Source organism: Pleurodeles waltl, chromosome 7, assembly GCF_031143425.1.
Source record: "Pleurodeles waltl isolate 20211129_DDA chromosome 7, aPleWal1.hap1.20221129, whole genome shotgun sequence".
Lineage (NCBI taxonomy): Eukaryota > Metazoa > Chordata > Amphibia > Caudata > Salamandridae > Pleurodeles > Pleurodeles waltl.
In genome coordinates this window covers 468,650,161-468,661,521 of record NC_090446.1, presented here as the reverse complement: position 1 = coordinate 468,661,521, position 11,361 = coordinate 468,650,161, and positions in this window count along the sequence as shown.

Below are 11,361 nucleotides of genomic sequence, written 5' to 3'. Positions count from 1 at the left end.
GAAGTGACCTGTAGTGAAAAGAGTGCGTGCAACCTTTCACACAGGCTGCAATGGCAGGCCTGCAGATACACTTTGTGAGGGCTCCCCATGGGTGGTATAATATATGCTGCAGCCCATGGGGATCTCCTGGTGCCCCAATGCCCTGGGTACCTGGGTACCATATACTAGGGACTTACATGAGGGCACCAGTATGCCAAATGTGGGGTGTACACGTTACCAAGTTAGAAGGGAGAGAGAATAATCACTGGAATCCCGGTTAGCAGGATCCCAGTGACACACTGACAAAAGACCGAAAATGGGGGTAACCACGCAAACACCCCCTCCTCAAATGAAGGACAATAAGGCTAACCATATCCAGTTGGATCTTCATTGTCTAAGTGGAAATATCTGGAGAGTCCATCTGCATTGGAGTGGTTACTCCCAGGTCTATGTTCCACTGTATAGTCCATTCCCTGTAGAGATATGGACGACCTTAACAGTTTGGGATTTTCACCTTTCATCTTTTTGAGCCAAAGAAGGGGCTTGTGGTCTGTCTGGACAAGGAAGTGAGTGCCAAACAAGTATGGCCTCAGCTTCTTCATGGCCCAGACCACAGCAAAGGCCTCCCTTTCTGTGTCTGACCAATGCTTTTTTCTGGGGGTCAACGTTCTGCTTATAAAAGCTACAGGTTTGTCCTGGCTCTTAGTGTTATGATGAGATAACACTGCCCCAACTCCTACCTCAGAAGCACTTGTCTGAACTATGAACTGCGTAGAGTGGCCACGGCCTCTTAAAATAAGTGCAGAGCACATGGCCTGTTTAAGATACTGAAAAGCTTTTTGACAGCTAGCTGTCCATAAGACTTTCTTGGACATTCTTTCTGAGGTGAGTACATTAAAAGGGGCTAGAATTGAGCCATAGTTTGTAATGAACTTCCTGTAATACCCAGTAAGGCCTAAGGAGGCTCTCATCTGAGTTTGAGTAGTTGGGGGAGTTCAATACAAAAATGTTTGGATTTTCCCCTGTAGTGGTTGAATCTGGCATCCACCTACCAGATGGTCCAGATATACAACATTCTCCTGCCCTATTTGGCACTTAGGGACCTTGACAGTGAGGCCTACTTTGTACAGGGCCTCCAAAACATTCCACAGGTGGACTAGAAGATCTTCTCAGGTGGAGCTGAAGACAACTATATAATCTAGATAAGCTGCACTAGAGGCTTCCAATCCTTGGAGGACTGTATTCACCAGCCTCTGAAATGTGGCAGGTGCATCATTTTTCAGACTAAAGGGCATCACAGTAAAGTGATAATGCCCTCCAATAGTTGAAAATCCTGTCTTTGGTTTGGCATCATCTGATATTTGATCTGCCAATATCCTGCACTCAACTCACATGTGCTTAGATACTTGGCAGATGCCACTGTATCTATTAGCAAATTTGCCCTAGGGACAGGATGAGCATCTGTCTTTGTGACAGTGTTGAGCCCTCTATAGTCAACACAAAACCTAATTCCTCTTTCCCATTCTGAGAGTGAGGTTTTAGGACCAATACCAGTGGGCTAGCCCAGGGGCTGTCGGAGTGCTCAATAACTCCGGGGTCTAGCATCTTTTGCACTACCGCTTTGATGCACTCTCTAACATGGTCAGGTTGCCTATAGATTTTGCTTTTTATGGGCAGACTGTCCCCTGTGTAAATGGTGTGCTCACACCATGTTGTCTGACCAGGTGTCAGAGAGAACAGTTTTGAGAACTGCCCCAGGAGATTCCTGCAGTCTTCTTTCTGTGACTCAGAAAGGCAGTCCACAAGGACTACCCCATCAACTGAGCCATCAGCTGCAGTATTTTAGAAGAGGTCGGGGAGAAAGTTATTCTCTTCCTTCTGTCCCTTATCAGTGGCCATGAGCAGGGTCATATCGGCCCTGTCATAGTAGGGCTTCAGACGGTTCACATGAAGCACCCTTAGGGTGCTTCTGGGCGTGCGTAGGTCCACCAAGTAGGTGACCTCACCCTTCTTTTGCACTATTGTGTGGGGTCCACTCCACTTGTCTTGGGGTGCCAGGGGAGCCACAGGCTCCGGGACCCACACCTTTTGCCATGGCTGGTAAACAGTTAGAACAGCCTTCTGGTCATGCCACTGCTTCTGCAGTTCGTTGCTGGCCTGAAGGTTTTTAGTGGCCTTTTTCATGTACTCAGCCATCCTGGATCTGAGGCTAAATACATAGTCCACTATGTCCTGTTTAGGGGGCTTAAGAGGTTGCTCCCAGCCCTCCCTTACAAGAGCAAGAGGATCCCTAACAGGGTGCTCAAACAGAAGTTCAAAGGGGCTGTAGTCCACTCCCTTCTGAGGGACCTCCCTGAAGGCAAAAAGGAGACATGGCAGTAGGACATCCCATTTCCATCTGAGTTTTTCAGCGAGTCCCGTGGTCATGCCCTTGAGAGTTTTATTAAATCTCCTTATCAAACCATTGAATTGGGGTGGTAAGGTGTGGTAAACTTGTAAGTAAAAGCACATTCCTTCCACATTGCCTTGAGGTATGCAGACAAAGTTGGTACTTCTGTCTGATACCACCTCTTCAGCAAAGCCCACTCGTGAGAAAAATCCCAGGAGGGCTGTTGCCACTGTAGAAGCTGTAGTGGTTCTTAGAGGAATAACTTCTGGGTACCTGGTGGCATGGTCTACCACCACCAGAATAAATCTGTTCCCACAGGCTGTGGGTGGGTCTAGGGGGGCAACAATATCCACCCCAACACTCTCAGAGGGAACCCCAACCACTGGCAGGGGAATTAAGGGGGCCTTTGGGGTGCCACCTGTCTTGCCACTGGCTCGCCAGGTGATACAGGAGAAACAAAACTCCTCGGTATCTTCTGACATGTGGGGTTAGTGAAAGTAAGGGACAAGTCTATCCCAAGTATTGCATAGCCTCAACAGACCTGCCAGGGGAATATCATGTGCAAGGGTCAACAGAAATTTTCTGTATTGCAGAGGTATTACCAATCTCCAGGTGGCACCAGGCTTGGGTTCCCTTGGTTCTGAATACAAGAGGTTGTCTTCTTAATACTGATATCCCCTGATTCTTGAAGGACAGCTTGCTCCTTCAAGCCCTCTAGTGTGGGACACGTTTTCTGTGCCATACTGAATTCCTCCTTAGCAGGTCCCCTGGACCTAAGAGGTCAGCTATGCCAGCTTTCAGCTCCTCAGGTATAGGTTCTGCCAAGGAAGTAGAATCCTCCTTCTCAAAGGGGCAATCTTCACTGGAGGGAGGAGTAGGGGGCAACTTTTTGCCATTTCTACTCTTGGGTTGTGGAAGTTCTTGGGCCATTGTTCCAGGCTCCAAGTTTCCTTGATCTTTTTGCCTCTTGGCCTGTGCTCTGGTCAGGACAAAGATATGCCCTGGGATGCCCAGCATTGCTGCATGGGCCTCTAACTTCACTTCTGCCCAAGCTGAAGTCTCCAAGCAGTTCCGTAGTAGACATTCTACAGGTAGGTCTGTGGACACAAGACCTTTCTTTGGACCAGTACCCTACCCCCTGCTTAAATCAACAACTGGCATGGGGTGGCACACAGTGTTGTTATGAGTAGCAGACACTTGGTACTGGTGAGCAAGTAGGTGTTGCTCAGGGGACACCAGTTTTTCAGCCACCATAGCAACACTGGCATCTGTGTCCCTCTAGGCCTCTGGCTGAACACCATTTATCAAGGGCTGCCGCCTGTACTTTTCCATATTAAGGGGACAGGCAGCAAGGGTGGTGAGATCAATGTCCCCTTCGGAGACTAAAACAGCTTCTGTTGTCTCCCTAACTAAACCAGCCCCCATTACACTTCGTAAACAGAATCCAGCTACACCCTTGTATTGGTTATTGCTACCAGACCCACCACCACTGCTGTTACTAGGGGCACTAGAAGTAGAAGTGTGGTTTGTAGCAGTGGGTTGCTTCGTGCCTTTCTTAGGGCAGGAGCTGTCTCCTGGCCTATGACCTTTGTTTTTACACATATAACACCAAAGCTTTTTAACATCTGAGGAAGAGGAAAAGGAAGAGGTTTTAGACCCACCCCCAGAAGAGTTTTGTGGGCTGATGAAGACTCTTTACTTTGCCTTTGTCCCCACCTTTGTCCTAGGACTTACCTGCTTCATTTTTCTTTATGTCACCCCCTGTATGAACTTTTCTGCTCATCCTAGTTCTGATCTATTTGTCTGCCGTCTTTCCCAATTCTTGGGGAGAGGTCAGATCTAAGTCTACCAAGTATCGGTGCAACAAATCAGACACACTGTTGTTCAAAAAATGCTCTCTCAAGAGAAGATTGTATAAGCCCTGATAGTCACTGACTGTGCTGCCATGTAACCAGCCTTCCAAAGCTTTAACAGAAAAGTCCACAAAGTCTACCCAATCTTGGGAGGACTCTTTCCTCGTCTACCTGAACTTGATCCTATATTGTTCAGTGGTGAGACCAAACCTATCTAAGAGTGAAGATTTCAAAACAGCATAGTTGTCACTGTAGTTGTCCGACAGTGAGAAGTCTATCTCTTCCATTGTCAGAGGAGAGCCACAGGATAGCAGATCACTGCCTCTGAAGGACCCTTTGCAGCTTACAGGCTCTCTTCAGAGCAGTGAACCACTTGTATATGTCATCCCCCACCTTGTAGGGGGGAACCCTGACACTAGGCTCCCTGAAACTAAAGCTGCTGCCACCATAGGGTGCTAACCCGAAACTCACTCACTCACTCACACACAAACATTCTCTCTCTCTCTCTCTCTCTCTCTCTCTCTCTCGCTCCCTCCCTCCATCCCCCCCTCTGCTTCCCCCCCCCCACTGCCAAGGCCTCCCTATCTAGGGCTAGATATTGCTTCTACCTGAAGTGCTACCAGCTGGGCTAGAGGGTTTACAGGGGGCTCTGTGATCCTCTGAGGGACCCTGCTCACCCTCCTCAGTGTCTAGATTCTGTATTTTTAACACTGGGGGGGCTAGAGTCTGCATCTTCCTCCTCCTCCTGGCTACCAGCATGGTCCTGGTCACCCTGGAGGAGCAGGCCCAGACTAAAGACTCTTATTAGGGTTCCTCCCTGCCTTCAGTGTTCTCTCAGCACACCTCTCTCTCAATTCCTGGAAGGTCAGGTTCTCATAGGGAGAATCCATGGCCTGAGATGTGTACTCTGCTGAAGACATGTTGTGTTCTTAGAGTGGTGTAGGTTTACCCAACTACCCTAACCCCTAGTCTCTCCAAAGAAGTTTAAAGCCAGGTCTATGCCTAGACACCTAGCTTACCTAAACGTAAGAGACTACTTCCCTTACACTTAGTACAGAGTGCACCCCTAGTCAGTAAGTGGTCTTTCCTGTGGAACGTACCAAGTGACAGAGTGGTAAGGCAATTACAAGTGCTTATCCCAATGTAGGAAGCTGGCCTGGTGTGTGTGTGGTGGGTACATGAGGTACTTACACCTTCTACCAGGTCCAGGTATCCCCTAGTGCGGGAGGTGTCTAGAAGCCAGACTGTCTAGAGGTAGCTGTGGATGAGCAGCCAAGGCTTATCTAGGAGACATGCAAAGTTCATGCAGTACCACTGTAGTCACACAACACTTACATACATGAAAGAAAACAGTGTCACAAAAATAAAGGTACTTTATTTTAGTGACACTATACCAAAAAGTACTAAAGAGGCATCCCTCTAATAGGAGGTAATTAAACACACTAAATACATACACTAGTTATCAGCAATAGGCATAGAAAGTGATAGAAAACAGTGCAAATGCAAATGGACAATAGGGACCCTAGGGGAAGCCCAAACCATATACTAGAAAAATGGAATGCGAACACAGGACCCCCACCTAGGTAAGTGGAAGGTGTAGAGGGGAGCTGGGGGTACTAGGAACCCCCCAAGGTAAGTACCACAGTGACCCCTAGCGACCATGATGAAAGGATTTATTTACTAGATTTTCACCAAACCACTGAAAAGGAAGGAAAATAAGAAAATGTAACACACAGACAAGACTGCAAGAAACCAGAGGTAGATTCCTGAAGAGGAAGACCTGTGGAAGAAGGGGATCAAGTCCAGAAGTCACAGAAGAGTCCAGGGGAACAGAGCTACTACCCACCCAGATATGGATGCAGGAGTTGGTCCACGATAGGACGAAGATGGTCAGGAATGCAGCCTTGGAGCAGGTGGGAGTTCCTGTAGAATGCAGTCGATGTCCCAGCCTGGATGGATGATTGTAGTTGGTCAGTGGCATGGAAAAGTCACCAACAAACTTTAGCAAAGGCAAAAGTCGCAGTGAATGAAAAATGGAGCTGTCTGGGACCAGCAAGGTCCAGGAGGACTCAACCCACAGAGGGAGTTCTAGGGTGACCCTCCGCAAGGTAGAGAGTCCAAAGAAGAAGAGGCAGCCCCCAAAGGAGACCCACTGGAAGAGGAACCAGGAGTTGCAGAAAAGCTCACGCAGCACAACTTGAGAAAGGCCCCACGTCGCAGGAAAAGCCTCGAAGAGGGCTGTGCACTGCAGGAAGGAGTACTGAGGACTGGGGCTACCAGAGCCTGAAGATCCCTTGGAGGAGATGAAAACAATCCTTGGTAGCTGCAAGAGACCAGGTTCCCAGACTACTGTGCTGTGTGGGAAGGCAAGGGCTTACCTCCGCCAAAGTTCAAAAGCTGGCAGAGAGGACCAAGAGAACTACTCCAGACCACCACCCGTTATGCAGGATCCACGCAGCTCAGGATAAGAGGAGATCCATGCAGCCAGTTATCATTGCAGTTGGTGCCTGCGGATGCAGGGAAGTGACTCCTTCACTCCAAGGGAGATTCCTATGCCCTTCTTGTGCAGACTGAAGATTTGCCACCCTCAGAGGATTCACAGCCAGGGAAATGTTGCAGAAGATGGAAGGAGCTGTGGAAACAATGTTGCAAGCAGTCTTCATCATGGATGCAGATTGTCAGTTCCTGGAGGGTCCACTCGTGGTTCCAGTGGCTAGACATCGAAGTAGGGGTTGCAGAGGAGTGCTGCTGGAATCTTGCAAGCCGAATCTGAGGACCCACCCAAAAGAGAGATCCTAAATAGCTCTGAAAGGGGGATTGGTCGCCTAGCCAGGTGACCAACTATCATGAGGGGGCTCTGACGTCACCTGCCTGACCTGACCAATGAGATGCTCCCAGGGGTCCCTGCCATCCTTGGATTCAAGATGTCAGAACCCAGGAACCCTCTGGAGGGGCTCTGTGCACCGCCCCTGGGGTGGTGATGGACGTGGGAGTGGTCACTCCTCTTTCCATTGCCCAGTTTGGTGCCAGAGCAGGGACTGGAGGTCCCTGAACCGGTGTAGACTGGTTTATGCATGGGGGGCACCAAATGTGCACTTCAAAGCATACCAGTGGCTTGGGGAGGCTACCCCTCCCAAGGTATGAAACGCCTATTTCCAAAGGGAACGGGTGTTACACCCCTCTCCCAAAGGAAATCCTTTGTGCTGCCTTCCTGGGCTTGAGCTGTTCAAGCAGCAGGAGGGTAGAAACCTGTCTGAGGGGTGGCAGCAGCTTCGGCTGCCCGGAGAACCCCAGAAGACTGGTAGGAGCAATGCTAGGGGTCCTCTAAGGAGACCCCAGAGTTCATGGAATCATATTTTCAATACTGGCAACAGTATGGGGGTATGATTCCAAGATGTTTGATACCAAACAAGCCTAGGCTCTGAGTTATCATTATGTCATTGGACATACGTGATGACCTATGTCCAGTAGATGCATAAAATGGCAGCCCCGCACTCACGAAGTCCAGAAAAATGGAACTGGGGTTCATGGGGGCACCTCTGCTCATGCAGGTGTGCCTTCACACACAAGTACCTGCACCCTGCCCTCTGGGCTAGGAGGGCCTACCATAGGGGTGACTTACAGTGACCTGTTGTGAAAAGGGTGCATGCAACCGTTCACGCAAGCTGCAACGGCAGGCCTGCAGATACACTTTGAATGGGCTCCCCTTGGGAGGTATAATATATGCCGCAGCCCATGGGGAGCGCCTAGTACCCCTTTGCCCTGGGTACCATATACTAGGGACTTACATGGGGGCACCAGTATGCCAAATGTGGGGTGTAAGTATACAAGTTACCAAGTTAGAAGGGAGAGAGCATAATCACTGGGGTCCTGGTTAGCAGGATCCCAGTGAACTCAGTCAAACACACTGACAACAGGCAGAAAATGGTGGTAATCATGCCAAGAAAGAGGGTACTTTCCTACAGCTGGAATCTATCCTCTGTTCAGGCTCCATCATAACGATGCATGCACTACAGTTCTGAAGTGAGGCATAAGGAGGTACACCACAACTCATCACAGAAGCAAGAGCAAAGCACAAGATGTCAGAGTCTTCTTGGCAATGTGTCTCACTACTAGAGACTTCTGACAATTTATAACTGGAGAGACGTGTTGCTGTAAACGGATTGTGGGAGAAGATCTTCCAAAGCTTTCTTCCTTTGAGTCATTCTTGTAGCCCAGGTTGTCTGCTTTAGTTGACAAGTGGGGTAAACTTCATTTTCAGGGAGCTCAACATGAGGTAGGCTTTCGGACACCTGGGTTGAATGACGTAGTATCCTTGGCTGCTGGGTGTTGCTGCAATTTTCAGACCTTTACAAGAGCTGTACATTATCCACATGTTAATGGATCAGGATGATTTTTGTCAGCCATGTGGGCTCAGAATAGTTCCATGTAGAGTACCACTGATAGGATGGAATCTGGGATGTGGAGCTGGTTGTAGGGACATGGTCAGATGGAAGATTTTTATTTAGATTAATTAGTATCTGTTGCACATGTAGGAGGAGAACCACCACTGGATGTAATCAACTCCATGTCCATGTATCATTTCTCTGAGCCCAAAATTCCTTAGAGGTTATAAACCTATTGTGGTGCCAACCTAGTGCTAAAAGTGAGACTATAGCTCTCAGTCTGTTTCCCACATGACTACCCCTCTCAAATCCTTTGAGACCTTAAAATAACCAGCTATATATTCCTACTCTAGCCATAGAGATGTCATGCCACGTTTCCCTTGCTAGCTAACCAAGACATTTTGTCCTATAGGTGACAAGGCTCTGAACTTCTGTGGTGTTCTGTAAACAACCCATTCCCTCAAGTGACCACAATCTGTTGCTCCCTGCCAAATCAGGAGCCAACGATTCACATCCGTGTTGAATCCCTTAACCCCATCCTGACCTTGAAGCGGCAGGCTCATTATCATAGTGCTTCATAAAGGCTTGAATATAACATGTCTGCTGACCCCACCTAAGCCCATCTAGTCCCATGCGGAGCATACTGTGTATTGTCTCAATGCCCTGGGTTAGCCTGTCCCAGACCCGTTTGGATAATCATGACTAAAACAATGTTACCAAAACTAGCACAAGAAATTGCAAGGTTGGGGGACAGAGTTCATTGGGATGTGGGGAAGAGAAGGAACAATACTGACAGAGCAATGTTGTGTAGATGCAGATTAGGGGTTCTTTTAGTCAATTACTTACAATGAGCTGTAGATGAAAGTGAAAAAGCCACACTTAAGGCAGTGAAGTTAAATAATATAATCATGAACCCAGGGAAACCTGCATTAGGAATGAGGTTCTATGATCTGCACAGTCTTCACCTAATAAGAAAACTTCCAGAGGCGATACTGAAAAATCTGCTTTGCGTCACAAGGTATACAACTGCGATAGTCCTACATACCAAATTCAATCATCTATACACCAATTTAATCACTCATCCGCCTCAACCCAACCCAACTATTGGAGCATAGAGGTGAAGTGCACTTCGAGTGTTTCTGGAACAAAAAGTGATTGTGGTGAAAAACAATGGATAAGGATTGCTGTTCTACCTTATTATACTGTTTTTGGATGCAGAATGGCCACCCAAGAATGGATCAGTTGTTTTCCAAGGGTAACATAATGGGAACCAAAGTCAAACACTGGTCACTCATTCCAGGTTTAATCAATGGCTACCTCCCAGGCAACAAATTATCAAACAGTGCTTCAAAGGATGCATCAAACCAAGAAGACAGGCACGATTTATATGGGACAAAGAAAGAACTGGATTTACACATACATTCATCTGGGACAGCATACTTGCTCTTTTAAATTACTCACTCACTGAATCACCCACTTTTTGCAAAGAGAGGAAACAACGTTTTGAGTGCCTCGAATTCGTGGGAATCAAATGGAAGCAATCTATTGCCGAATTCTCAATACAGCTTCTTTTAAAAGGCAAGAAGAGCAATGGCATCATAATAAGTTAAACCTTTACTTTAATGCTGCAGCCATGCTAATGTGAGCAAATCACAAAAATACTGTTAACTTTAGTATGGGAGCAATTCCCATAAAACTGAATTAAAGTAACATTCCTAGCTTTGGAGTGATCCTGCTGTGACTTATTTCTAAAAATATATTTGGTTTGATTTGAAGTGGGAGCTATGCTACTAAATGAAAATATGTATGTTTTGGTCATTATTTAGCACAAACCTAGTAAAAAGATAAACATAGCACTCAATATATTAGTGATGAACTGTCTGAGAGTAAATAATGTAGCTAAGTAATAGTTGTAGGAAGGTAGCCTCTTTCTAGCATTGTTACCCCCACTTTTGGTCTGTTTGTGAGTATATGTCAGTGTGTTTTATATGTCTCACTGGGACCCTGCTAGCCAGGACCCGAGTGCTTATAGTTTGTGGCCTGAATGTGTATACCTGTGTAGTGCCTAACTGTGTCACTGAGGCTCTGCTAACCAGAACCTCAGTGCTTATGCTCTCTCTGCCTTTAAATCTGTCACTATAGGCTAGTGAACACTTTTACCAATTCTAATTGGCACACTGGAAAACCCATATAATTCCCTAGTATATGATACCTAGGTACCCATGGAATTGGGATTCCAGGAGATCCCTATGAGCTGCAGCATTTCTTTTGCCACCCTTGGGGAGCTCAGACAAATCTTACACAGGACTGCCACTGCAGCCTGAGTGAAATAACGCACACGTTATTTCATAGCCATTTTACACTGCACTTAAGTAACTTATAAGTCACCTATATGTCTAATCCTCACTTAGTGAATGTTAGGTGCAAAGTTACTAAGTGTGAGGGCACCCCTTGCACTAGCAAAGGTGCCCCCACATAGTTCAGGGCCATTTCCACTGACTTTGTAAATCCTGGGACACCATTACATGTGTGCACTACATATAGGTCAATACCTATATGTAGCTTCACAATGGTAACTCCGAGTATGGCCATGTAACATGTCTAAGATCATGGAATTGTCCCACCATGCCAAATCTGGTATTGCAGTGCCAATCCCATGCATCCCTGGGGCTCCCTGCTGCCACTCCACAGACAGGGTTCTACCCTCCTGGGGTCTGGGCAGCCCAGTCCCAGGAAGGCAGAACAAAGGATTTCC